Here is a 13,424-nt window from a genome sequence, read left to right as displayed (position 1 = left end):
GCTACAGGGAAGTAACTCATGGCGAATTCTGCACCCAGAGGGCACGGAACATTGGAGCGAGGGAGATTTCTGTTCCAGAGAGACCTGCAAACCTCTCTCGGGGGGTCCTTCGCACTACAGACGTGGAGCCCAGCCCAGCTCAGACCTGCCGCAGCCGCGGCACCGAGAGAAACAGATCCAAGCAGGCTTCAGGGACGCGATCTCCAGTGGCCGCACAAGTCCCTCCACCCACAGGTGACTGGGGGCGGTGAGAGAGTCTCTTTGGCGGGTGGAGAGGGGAGTGGGGTACCCCCATAACTCAGGCCCCCCCGGGAGGTAGAAGCTGAGAGGCGGCTACAGACCGGGGCTCCCCAAGCGGTCAGGAGCCTGAATCCATTGTGGAAGGTCTGTGCATAAACCCCCTGAGGGAACTGAGCCTGAGAGGCAGCCCTGTCCCGACCTGACCACCCGAACTTAATCTCACACTGAATAACAGCCCTGCCCCCGCCAAAAGCCCTAAGGCTGGAAGCAGCATTTGAATCTCAGACCCCAAACGCTGGCTGGGAGGATCAGGAGGTGAGGTGGGTGTGAGGAGAATATTCAGAGGTCAAGTCACTGGCTGGGAAAATGCCCAGAAAAGGGAAAAGAAATAAGACTATAGAAGGTTACTTTCTTGGTGAACAGGCATTTCCTCCCTTCCTTTCTGATGAGGAAGAACAATGCTTACCATCAGGCAAAGACACAGAAATCAAGGCTTCTGTGTCCCAGCCCACCCAATGGGCTCAGGCCATGGAAGAGCTCAAAAAGAATTTTGAAAATCAAGTTAGAGAGGTAGATGAAAAGCTGGGAAGAGAAATGAGAGACATGAAGTCAAAGCATGAACAGCAGATCAGCTCCCTGCTAAAGGAGACCTAAAAAAATGTTGAAGAAAATAACACCTTGAAAACTAGCCTAACTCAACTGGCAAAAGAGGTTCAAAAAGCCAATGAGGAGAAAAATGCTTTCAAAAGCAGAATTAGCCAAATGGAAAAGGAGATACAAAAGCTCACTGAAGAAAATAGTTCTTTCAAAATTAGAATGGCACAGATGGAGGCTAAGGACTTTGTGAGAAAGCAAGAAATCACAGAACAAAGCGAGAAGAATGGAAAAATGGAAGATAATGTGAAATATCTCATTGGAAAAACAACTGACCTGGAAAATAGATCCAGAAGAGACAATATAAAAATTATGGGACTACCTGAAAACCATGATCAAAACAAGAGCCTAGACATCATCTTTCATGAAATTATCAAGGAAAACTGCCCTGAGATTCTAGAACCAGAGGGCAAAAAAAATATTCAAGAAATCCACAGAACACTGCCTGAAAGAGGTCCAAAAAGAGAAACTTCTAGGAACATTGTGGCCAAATTCCAGAGTTCCCAGGTCAAGGAGAAAATATTGCAAGCAGCTAGAAAGAAACAATTCAAGTATTGTGGAAATACAATCAGGATAACACAAGATCTAGCAGCCTCTACATTAAGGGATTGAAGGGCATGGAATAGGATATTCCAGAAGTCAAAGGAACTAGGACTAAAACCAAGAATCACCTACACAGCAAAACTGAGTATAATACTTCAGGGGAAAAATTGGTCTTTCAAGGAAATAGAGGATTTTCAAGCATTCTTGATGAAAAAACCAGAGCTGAAAAGAAAATTTGACTTTCCAACACAAGAATGAAGAGAACCATGAAAAGGTGAACAGCAAAGAGAAGTCATAAGGGACTTACTAAAGTTGAACTGTTTACATTCCTACATGGAAAGACAATATTTGTAACTCTTGAAACATTTCAGTATCTGGGTACTGGGTGGGATTAAACACACACACATGCACACACGCACACATACAGAGAGACAGAGTACACACAGTGAATTGAAGAGGATGGGATCATATCTTTAAAAAAAATGAAATCAAGCAGTGAGAGAGAAATATATTGGGAGGAGAAAGGGAGAAATGGAATGGGGCAAATTATCTCTCATAAAAGAGGCAAGCAAAAGACTCATTAGTGGAGGGATAAAGAGGGGAGGTGAGAGAAAAACATGAAGTCTACTCTTATCACATTCCACTAAAGGAAAGAATAAAATGCACACTAATTTTGGTAGGAAAACCTATCTTACAATGCAGGAAAGTGGGGGATAAGGGGACAAGCAGGGTGGGGGGGATGATAGAAGGGAGGGCATGGGGAGGAGAGTGCAATTCGAGGTCGACACTCATGGGGAGGGATAGGATCAAAAGAGAATAGAAGTAATGGGGGACAGGATAGGATGGAGGGAAATATAGTTAGTCCTGTACAACACAACTATTATGCAAGTCATTTGCAAAACTACACGGATTTGGCCTATATTGAATTGCTTGCCTTCCAAAGGGAAGGGGTGGGGAGGGAGGGAGGTAAAGAAGTTGGAACTCAAAGTGTTAGGATCAACTGTCGAGTAATGTTCTTGCCACTAGGAAATAAGAAATACAAGTAAAGGGGTATAGAAAGCTATCTGGCCCTACAGGACAAAAGAGAAGATGGAGACAAGGGCAGAGAGGGATCATAGAAGAGAGAGCAGATTGGTCATAGGGGCAATTAGAATGCTTGGTGTTTGGGGGAGAGGGGATAAAAGGGGAAAAAATTTGTAACCCAAAATTTTGTGAAAATGAATGTTAAAAGTTAAATATATAAATTTAATTATAAAAAAATAAAAAAAATAAAATAAAATAAAGGTTTGTCTGCGCACACAATCCTCTTGACTTCTCTGAACATAGTATCTGTTGAGTTTGTTAAAAGAATAAAAAGACAGAAAATAGTCTGGGAAGTCAAATACAACAACAGGGATCAGTATCTTCCTTCACATGATCTTTGTGATCGCTAACAATTTTATGTTTCTGGTTAATTACTTGAAAATTTAAACACTATATAAACTTTCCTCTGCTGGATCATTTGGCACAAAACTCCCTTGTTCCTTTTCCATTATTGTCCCCTTCAAATTGGTGTGCATGGCGTTCCAGCACACTGCGGTTGTAGTTAACTTGTTTAGACTAATCAGATGGAATTTTGAGAGATCTCAAGGGGAATTAAATATGCCAAATCTTAACATTCTTTTGGATCTGGCTTTTTACTCGTATTGTCATTGAGGTGTGTGTTCAACTGGAGAGGAAACTGAAATGGGAGCTGCATGACCCTTCTCTGCCCTTCAGACACCAGAGTGCTGAACTCAAAGAGGGGGAAGGAGGCCAGAACCCAAACATGTGCCAAGCAGCTTGGAATGTTACTACCATGTGCCAGCAGGGCTCAGCCAGAAATATTTGACGATGCAGCATTCAAGAGGGGGAGGGTCCGGAGGTCAGAAGGGTGGGAAGAGAATGTAAGTAACCTCAGATAGCTCATCCCATCCATATTTCTTTCATGTAGGAGTTGGGCAAGGGGAGAAATGGGGAGATGCCACTGCTAACAGATTCTCTAAACTATAGGGTCCACTTTGTTTTCCTCACAACCACAGGGTGATCACAGTCAGTTCCGGAGATAGACTGTTTTGTGAAGCCAGTGGGAGTTTTAATAGAAGTCATTCTTAGAGGCTTCATTAGTGCCTGTCCCTACAGCTTTCCTTTTTTTCTAGCCTTGGTTTTTCAGCAGGTACCCGATAAACACAAAAGGCTGTGAAGGAAGGAGACCCGCCAGGGGTCTGAAAGACTGAGAGTAAGCACCCTGCTAAAAACCAATAGCAGCTACTTGTGCACTGACATGAAAGACACTTCGATCTTTAAGAAGAAAAAATTATTCCAATAATTGAATCCCAGTTCCTATTCTAATTCACTTGATTTGATCCTGAATTCTACTTTAAAACATTTTCAGCTTTGTTTTCACTTGGGGGAAAAATGTTGCATCTTTAAGTCTTCCCTCTAACTTCCCGCCCACTTCAATATCATAAAAAATTAACTCCTTTCAGGACCAGTTAGTCTGCATGTCCAGGCCCCTGGAATTGTTAGGTTTTCTTTGAAGTGAAACTACAGTAACTCCACTGTGACTATCAGTTGAGCTTGATCTTTTATCTTTTCTACCTCCACTGGGAAGGGAGAAGCAAAAGGATAGATTCCCCACCCTCAACCTTATTGTGTATCTGGGACAGATGGTGCTGGCTCAGGTCAGCTGGTATTGAAACAAAACCTTTGCCCTTGGATGAGCTTAACCGCACTCCAGAGACAAACGGACACCTCTGTCCTGTTCTGGTGTGGATCAGGTCATTAGTGAAGAAGCCAGTAGGACTCTAGTTTTGACATGCTTTGTTAATGTGGGTTTCACTTTCTCCAAGGATGGCTTCTTATTGCCACAATGTTCATTTACTTTACCAAACAACATTTTTTTAAATAAATGTATTAATTTGTAACTTAAACCTGGTCGGACTGTTTTGGCTTTACCCAACACGTGAAAGACATGGATATTAAAAGAAGTTTTAAGAAATGTAAAAGAAAAAGAGCCTAGACATTGTCTTCTAAGAAATGATCTATTTTTATTAGTTTATTTGTTTTCAGTTTTGCTACAATCACATCCATAAGTCTTAAGCTTACTCTCCCTCCCCAAGATGGCATGGAATGGTAAACAGGAAAGAGAAGCTATAAGGGACTTATTAAAGGTGAACTGTTTACAATCTGACATGTAAAGATGACATTTGTTGTAACTCATGAGACCTTTTCCAGTATTAGAGTAGTTAGAGGGAATATATATGCGTGTGTAGGTGTACATGTTTGTGCACATGTACATGTATACACACATGCACATGTGTGTAGGGTGTATTATGCATGTGTATATGTGTGTATTACTTATATGTGTATGTGTGTGCATGTATATGTGCGTGTGTATTGTGCATGTGTATACATATATTTATATAAGTGTATATATGATTCCATGTATATATGTATATTATATATGTGTAGGTATGTATATATATACATGGGTATTTGTATCTATGTATATGTATGCATAGACAGAGGGCACAAGGCGAGCTGAATATGAAGGAAGAATACCTAAAAAATACAATTTCCTGTGGATTGGAATGTTCTAGCAGTAAAAGAAAGGGAAAGGTATGATGTAGCAAACTATATCACATAAAATAGGCAAGAAAGAGCTTTTACAATGGAGTGTAAGAAAAGGGAGATGAAAGTGAATAAGTGGCCATTGCTCTAATGAGATGGGGCTTCAGGAAGGAAGAACACACACTTAACTGGGTTTGAAAATCTATTTTACCCCGCAGGAAGACAGAAAGGAATAGGATGGGAGAGGGACGATAATAAAAGGGACAGAAAATTGGGGAAATACATAATCAGAAGCAATCACTATTGTGGAGTGACAGGTCAAGGGAGAGAATGGAATAAATGGAAGGCAGGACAGGACAGAGGGAAATGTAGTTAGTCTTCCACAATATAACTATTATGAAAGTGTTTTGCATGGTTTTACATGTATGACGTATAATGAACTGCTTGCTTTCTCAATGTGGGTGCAGAGGAAGGAAGAGAGAGAATATGGAACTCAACATTTTACAGGTGAATGCTAATCGTTTTTGCATACAGTGGGAAATAAGATGTGCAGGCAATGGGGCATAGAAATCTATTTTTCCTTACAAGAAAATAGAGGGAAGGGTGATGGAAGAAGAGAGGGAGTAATAGAATGCAAGACAGACTGGAGGAAGGGGTGGATGGGGTGCACACTCTCCTGGAGTGGAGGATGGGGAGAGATGGGGCAAAAATTTGGAATTCAAATTCTTCTGGAAATGAATGTTGAAAACCAAAAAATAAATGAAGTGTGTGTGTATCTGCATGTATGTATGTATGTATGTATGTATGTATGTATATATGTATGTATGTATTGAAAAAAAAGGCACAGGATGAGACCATCCCTCCACCCATCTATTTCTCTATCTCTATATTGATATATAGCATCAGGGCAGGGCAGCTAGGTGGTGCAGTGGATAGAGTACCAGTGCAGGAGTCAGGAGGACCTGAGTTCAAATCTCACCTCAGACACTTGACTCTCACTAGCTTTATGACCTTGGGCAAGTCACTTAACCCCAGTTGCCTCATCCTGGGTCGTTTCCAGTCATACTGATGAATATCTGGTCACTGGATTCAGATCACTCTGGAGGAGAAGTGAGACTGGTGACCTGCACAGCCCTCCCTCCCTCAAAACAAAGTCAAGTGCAAGTCATGTCATCATTTCTCCGATGGCATGGTCTTCTTCAGCAACGAAGGACGAACACAATAACATAAGGTGCTATAAGGAATAGGCAGGTGGTAGAAATCTCAAAATCACTCATTAAATGTCTACTATGTGCAAAGAAGCAAGGAAACACTGAAAACACTGAGAATAAACAAATAAAATTCGGAGGTAAACTTAATTACTTGATGCCCACAAAGAGGTTACATTCTATGACCAGAAGGGGCAGATGTGTACAAATATAAGAATGTGAAAAATAGGGCTACTTAACAAAAATTACAATTCTGCCTAATCTATTTCACTAATTTAGGACCATACCATTGAAACCAACAAAATTAGTTCATAAAACTAGAAAAAGTAATGGCAAAATTCACCTGGAAGAACTCAAAGTTCAGAATATTAAGGGAAATAATGAAAAGAAATACGAGAGAAGGTAGCCTAGCCATACTAGATTTTAAATGGTATTATAAAATAGCAATCATCAAAACTAATGGGAACTGACTAAGAAATAGAGTGGTGGATCAGAGGAATGGATTGGATACCCAGGACACCAAAGTCAATGACAACAATAATCAACTGTTCGATAAACCTGGAGACCTCAGCACCTGAAGAGAGAAATCGTTGCTTAACAAAAATTGTTGAGCAAACTGGGGGAAAAAATATGTGAAAACTTGGCATAGACCAACATTTTACACAGTCTACCAAGATGAGGTCAAACTGGGTATACGATTTAGAAATAAAACGTAAATCTATAAGCAAATTAGTAGAACAAAGAATTGTTTACCTGTCAGATGTATGAAAAATGGAATAATTTATTACGAAACAGAAGATATTACAAAATGTAAAATGCAAAATGGATCATTTTGATTGTAACCAACATTAGAAGGGAAGTGTATAACAGGGAAGCAATTTTTACAGCCAGAGTCTCTGCTAAAGCCCTCATTTCTAAAATATATGGAGAAGTAAGTGAAATTTTTAAGAATAAAAATGATTCCCCAATTGATTAAGACTCAAACGATATGAATTGACAGTTTTTATGTGAAGAAGTGAAAGCTATCTATAGTCATATGAAAAATACTCTAAATCCCTACTGATTAGACAAATAACATCAAAACAACCTGAAGTACCACATCACACCCATCAGATTGCTAACATGACAAAACAGGAAAATGATAAATGGTGGAAATGTGGAAAAATTGAAACATTAATGCATTGATAGTAGACTTCTGAACTGATCTGGAGAGAAGTTTTGAACGTCTGAATGGGTATCTATCCAAAAGAGATCTTAAAAGTGTGGAAAGGACCACACATACAAAAATATTTATAGTAGCTCTTTTTGTGGTGGACAAAAATTGGAAATTGGGGGGGATGCTCATTAATTGGGGAATAGCTGAACAAATCGTTGTATATGAATGTAATGGAATACAATTGTTCCATTTGAAATGATGAGCAGCTGGACTTCAGAAAAAAAAACAAACCTGGAAAAGCTCACACGAAAGTAAAAGCAACGTGTAATGACCAACTTTCATAAACTTAACTCTGCTCAACAATACAAGGATCTAAGATAAAAGACCCATGATGGAAAATGTTGTCCATATCTAGAGAAAGAACTGTGGTGTCTGAATACTGATCGAAATATATTATTTTGCCCTTTTGTCTGTGTCTTCTTTCTCATGACTTTTCTCTTTGGTACTAAATCTTCTTCAAAATGTGGCTAATGTGGAAAGATGTTTATTAGGATTGTACATGTGCACCCCATATAAGATTGTTGCCATCTTGTGGAGAGGAAGCAGAGAAGGGGAGAAAATTTAGAACTCAAAATTTCATGGTAGTGATTGTTGAAAACCAAAAACAAACAAATAAAATTTAAAAAATATAATACAATAAGAGGTGAAAACAGAGTTATGGTGAATTTGTTGTCAGGTGATCTACAAGATAGGGAACTAGTCATTTTGTCTCATCTTCATAGCCCCTCAGACCTCTCCAAAACAGAAATTATGCACTGAAAATAAAGGAACTTCAACTTTCTTTTAGTTGCCTGACACCAGGAGTTCGCAGAAAGGTTAAACACTCCATTACCTAATGCCTAACTTATTCTCCATAAGCACCCCATCCTCCAACCACTCACCAGGTTACTGGCAGAAGGGCTGTACTAGTCACCCAAACCGTTGACTTGCAAGAAAATGCAACCCCATACCCTGACTCTTTCTCCCTCTTTCCGGGGACATTGAAGTCCAAGCCCCAAATGGCAGAAATTTGTTGAGGTGTCAACAGGCAGTCAGGCAGCAGTACTTTGTGCTATGATGGAGAACAAAGGAGAAAAAGGAAACGGGACGGACATGGATCTTAGCTTGCAGTAGAACTCAAAACCATCCCCCAACCTATCCCTTCCCATTGCCAAGATACCCAAACTCCAAATGACAAATGTATTCCCAGGCAGCAAAATTACCAAATGTGGCAACACTTTGTACTGATGAAGTAGAGACCTGAATGAATGGAGGAAGACATCACCTGTGGGATGGGAGGGAAGTAGCAATTATATAGCACACTACAAACCCTGAGGGAAAGAGTGCAACATCTAGGTGAGGCCAGTTCTTTAGGCATGAAGGTCACTTGGGACAGAGACTCAAGGTATTGAGCTACCAATTACCCAGGGTAGGAGAAGACCAAGACACTCTGAGATTCAATCCCCTGAAAATCAAGAAAAAAAATTATAAAAAGCAATAGGAGAAAATAAAGAAGTATAAAAGGCCTCGGTGAAGAAAACTCAAAGATCTTGGGCTGAAGCAAAAAAAACCAGCAGGGAAGACAATAGACAAAGGAAGTGTTATCTAATAAGTGAATGCAGCAATAACACAAATACTACAAAACAAAAGGTAATGATTCAACGTTTGATGAGGTGGAACTGGAAAACAGTGTTACTGTTTAAAGAAGAAATAAGAATAATAAGAGCAAAATTTGCAAACTGTGGAGCAAAAATAATTGGCAGAAGCGGAAAAACATTCAATCTGTGATGGAAGCTTTTGTATCAAAGTTAGAAAAGAGAAGATCATGAATGAAAACAAATAGAAATAAAAGAATCTGCACCATTCGATCAAAAACCATGACATCAAAATAAAGCAATATCTGTATTCAGTCAAAACATTGATTTTTGAAGACAGGAGTACAATCAACCTAAGAATTATAGGTGTCCCAGAAGAAAATAAGAAGCCAAAACAATCGAACAACACAAAGCAAGAAATAATATAAGAAAGCAGCCTGGAACTTCTCATCACAGGAAGCAAAGCGCCAATTGAAAGAATCCATAGATCACCTCCAGCAAAAAAAAAAAAAAAGGAAAAGGACTGGGGAGGGGGGCAGAGAAGTAGTAAACTCTAACACTAAAAATGGTTAAATTTAACAATTTAATTGAGAAACAAGTTTTATAAGCACCTAATAGAAATATTTCCAAATACAAAGGAAATTTGAGTAACAAGAGTGTACTTTGTATCTGCCAGAAAGAGGAATAAGGATGGGATATGGATAGACTAAAGTAGATGACAAAATACTGCCAAAGATCAGTGGAGCTCAGGATGGAACCCAGAGTAATCTACCCTGAAAATCTGAGCTTCCCTAAAAAGGAAAAAAAAAAAGATTGATGTTTAATAATAGAAACGCATTAAAGGTATTCTAAGGGAAAACCACAGGAGCAGCATAAAGAAAACATCAGAAATATAGAAGGCGTGAACATCTCAATGTATTATGTTGTAGAAACTAACCATGGCAATTGCAACACAGTGACAGTCTGTTGAAGTAAGAGACTATTTTATAGTTTTACAGAAAGAGATAGGGATGAAAAACAAAGTCAATTTCAAATGATGATGGATAGACAGACCGGCTATGTGGTGAACAGAACCTGACAGTCCCCTCCTACTACTAATCAATGTACTTGTGGGACTAAATTACAGAATGGGGGAGTATGTGGAATGGAGTAGGGAAGAAGGATAATAGAGGGGTATATTTAATGTGCCCTGCTCAAGTCGAGGGATAGCAGTGAGCTGAAGATGATTCCCATGATTTCTCAGAAAGAAAGAAGCCTGCCTAGGAATAGGTGAGGAAGTGGGGAAAGGAATTGAAAAGGGGTTAAGGAAAGGGAAGGTCTTGTTTTTGTAGTGGGAGAGCGATGCTGTCGATGGATGCTCCTATGTTGAAGAGAGACGTTCTGTGAAGGGAAATGGGGATCTTGTGCTGGATCTCTTGTCTGTCTCCATTTGGTGAAGAGATAATTAAGAACACATGACAACACTTGTCCTGCCTGAGAGAGTGAAGAATGAAATTGAATACTCTAGTAAATAGGGTACAGATCTAAGGAGGAGATTTTAAGGCAAATTGGGAAGACAGATGATGAGGTGAAGGGTATAAGAAGACAGTACCAACCAACTCCTTTGTGAACACTGGAGGTCCACAGTGTTGCAAATTACATTTTTGGACTTTTTCAATGTATTGATCAGATACACTTATTCTTTTCTCTTTTATATTTGGTCTTTAAAAAAAATACTATTTATTATAAAGGGTGGCTCTCTAAGAGAGGTAAGAAAAAGAATATTAAGTGAAACTCTTATCATTACAGATGACTAATAAAAACTTATTCAAAATACGTACCTTCTAACAAAATTGGGCAAAGGGGGCAAAATGTCTAAGTTTGAGAAGTTGTAAAAGTCTCATGTAATAGAAAGTATTTAAGCTAACGTTAAAATGTAGTGAGATTCTAAGAAACATAGCTGAGGAAAAAGTACAAGCAAAGAGGTAAAGGACATTTTGTACATGGTGACAGAAGATGGAATGTTGCATAGGAAAATCAACAAAAAATCCCCAGTAACTACCTATTATCTAAAGGATCAAATGCACCAGTTCGGCATTTAGAAGTTCTTCACAACATGGTGCCAATCATTTCTAACCTTGCTACATTTTACAAAACTTCATGCTTTCTACTCAACGCTCAAACTAGCATAAAGACTTTTCTTCATATCCTGAACCCCACTTCCAATCTCCGTGGTTTTTACACCATGTATCCACTAAGCCTATGTTCATTACCTCCTGATATCCACCTTTGAGAATCCATCATTTCCTTTGAGATATACCTCAAACACCATCTTCACTTAAAGTGTTTTCTGATGCTCCAGTTCCTCCTTCTACTCCTGTCCAAACCAGCAGATCACTTTGTGTGTTTTTTTTTTGTATATATCTTAGAAATATATGTTGCCTTTATTGAAAGAATTTAAACTACTTGAGGACTAGAACTGTTTCACTTTTCTGTATCCTTAAAAGTGCCAGGCACATACGGTTATAAAATGTTCATTGACCAACTGATTGTAGAATGCATGAAGGAGAGATACGTGGGAGCTATGTGTGAATGGATATTTGGATTTGGATTTGGGATTTGATCTTAGTGGTAAAAGGCAACCACTGGATTTTTTATTCATGAGTCTCTTTTTGTGATACTGTCAGACATATGCTTTAGGGATATTGCCCTGAGGGTCTCACTCAGTGGTATCCAGCAGCACCTGTAGGCTACTTTGGAAGTACCCCTGGATTTGCCTCCCCTCTTCCCCACTGCTCTAAGTTCTCAGACTAAGATGGTGCGCAGCCTCAGATTAAACAAAAATGGAAGAAGAAAGTGCTGCTCTTGTCACTGACAGTGGCTCTGGCATGTGCAAAGTTGTCTTTGCTGGGGATGTTGCTCCTCGAACTGTGATCCCCTCTATTGTTGGACACCCAAGACACCAGGATGCCATGGTGAGAATGAGGCAGAAGGAGAGTTATTTTGGTGATGAAGCCCAGAGCAAGAGAGATATCCCGGCTCTGAAATACCCTATTGAACATGACATTGTTACCAACTGGGATGACATCGAGAAAATCTGGCATCACGACTTCTAACATGAGCTTCGTGTAGCTACTGAAGAACACCCTGTTCTGCATACAGAAGTTCCCTTAAACCCTAAGACCAAAAGAGAGAAGATGACACGGATCATGTTTGAGACCTTCAACACAGCAGTCATGTATGTTGCTTTTCAGGCTGTGTTGTCTCTGTACGCCTCTGGTCGTACCATTGGTATTGTTATGGACTCTGGTGATGGTGTCACCAACACTGCCCATCTACGAGGGTTATGCCCTTTCCCTACCATCCTTCATCTGGATTTGGCTGACCGTGACCTGACAGACTACCTCATGAAGATACTGAGAGAAAGAGGGTAAAACTTCACTACCACATCTGAAAAGGAAATAGTTCGTGACATCGAGAAGCTGTGCTATGTTGCCCTGGACTTCGAGCAGGAGATGGCCACTGCTGCTTCCTCCTCTTCTCTGGAGAAGAGCTATGAGCTTCCTGATGGCCAAGTGATCATCACTGGCAATGAGAGGTTAGGGTGTCCAGAGACCTTCTTCCAGCCATCCTTCCTGTGTGGAATCCTGTGGCATTCATGAGACCACTTTCAACTCTATCATGAAGTGTGATGCTGATATCCAAAAGGATGTATATGCCAACACAATACTGTCTGGTGGTACTACCATGTACCATGGTATTGTTGACAGAATGCAGAAAGAAATCACAGCCCTGGCACCTAGCACAGTGAAAATTAAGGTCGTTGATCCCCCTGAATATAGGTATTCTGCATAGATTGGTGGCTGTATTCTGGCATCTCTGTCCACCTTCCAGCAGACGTGGATCAGCAAGCAGGAATATGATGAATCTGGCCCACCGATTGTTCATTGAAAATGCTTCTAAATGGACTGCTAGCAGATGCATAGCATTTGCTGCATGAGTATTCACAAAGTAAAAATTTGTCCAGGCAAACATACACCTCATGTTAGCCTCATGAAACTGGAATAAGACTTCCTTGAAAAGGAATTTGTTCTTAGGGAAGTTTGTATCTGATATTAGACAAATATCAGCACTTTTTAGATTGTTCAGCTGTTAGTGATTTGACCCCATATTCAAGTTAACAGTTGTTCCCTTGGTGTACATTTTAGCATACCTTGTACATACCTTTGATCTAAACCCTGATACAGGTCACTTCATTTTGACAGGTAAGGCTAAGAGTTAAACTTGTATAGAAAATTGAACTGATAATATGACAATATAGTAGCTGGCTGGTTAACACTCGACAGCTGTACAGTTTAGTTCTATAAAGCATCAAATCTGTGTAGGATATTTAAAAGGCAAATTTCCAGAATCTAAGAG

The 13,424-nt window shown here is 39.8% G+C and overlaps 1 pseudogene; it reads left to right on the top strand.

The window, feature by feature from the left end:
- The first annotated feature begins 11,848 nt into the window (after positions 1-11,848).
- LOC140516886 (actin, cytoplasmic 2-like) lies at positions 11,849-12,968 on the top strand (annotated as a pseudogene).
- The last annotated feature ends 456 nt before the right edge of the window (positions 12,969-13,424 follow it).

Source organism: Notamacropus eugenii (genome assembly GCF_028372415.1).
Source record: "Notamacropus eugenii isolate mMacEug1 chromosome 2 unlocalized genomic scaffold, mMacEug1.pri_v2 SUPER_2_unloc_1, whole genome shotgun sequence".
In the NCBI taxonomy this organism is placed as follows: Eukaryota; Metazoa; Chordata; class Mammalia; order Diprotodontia; family Macropodidae; genus Notamacropus; species Notamacropus eugenii.
The sequence above is the reverse complement of the archived record's forward strand: the minus strand, read 5'-3'. Positions and strand labels throughout refer to the sequence as shown.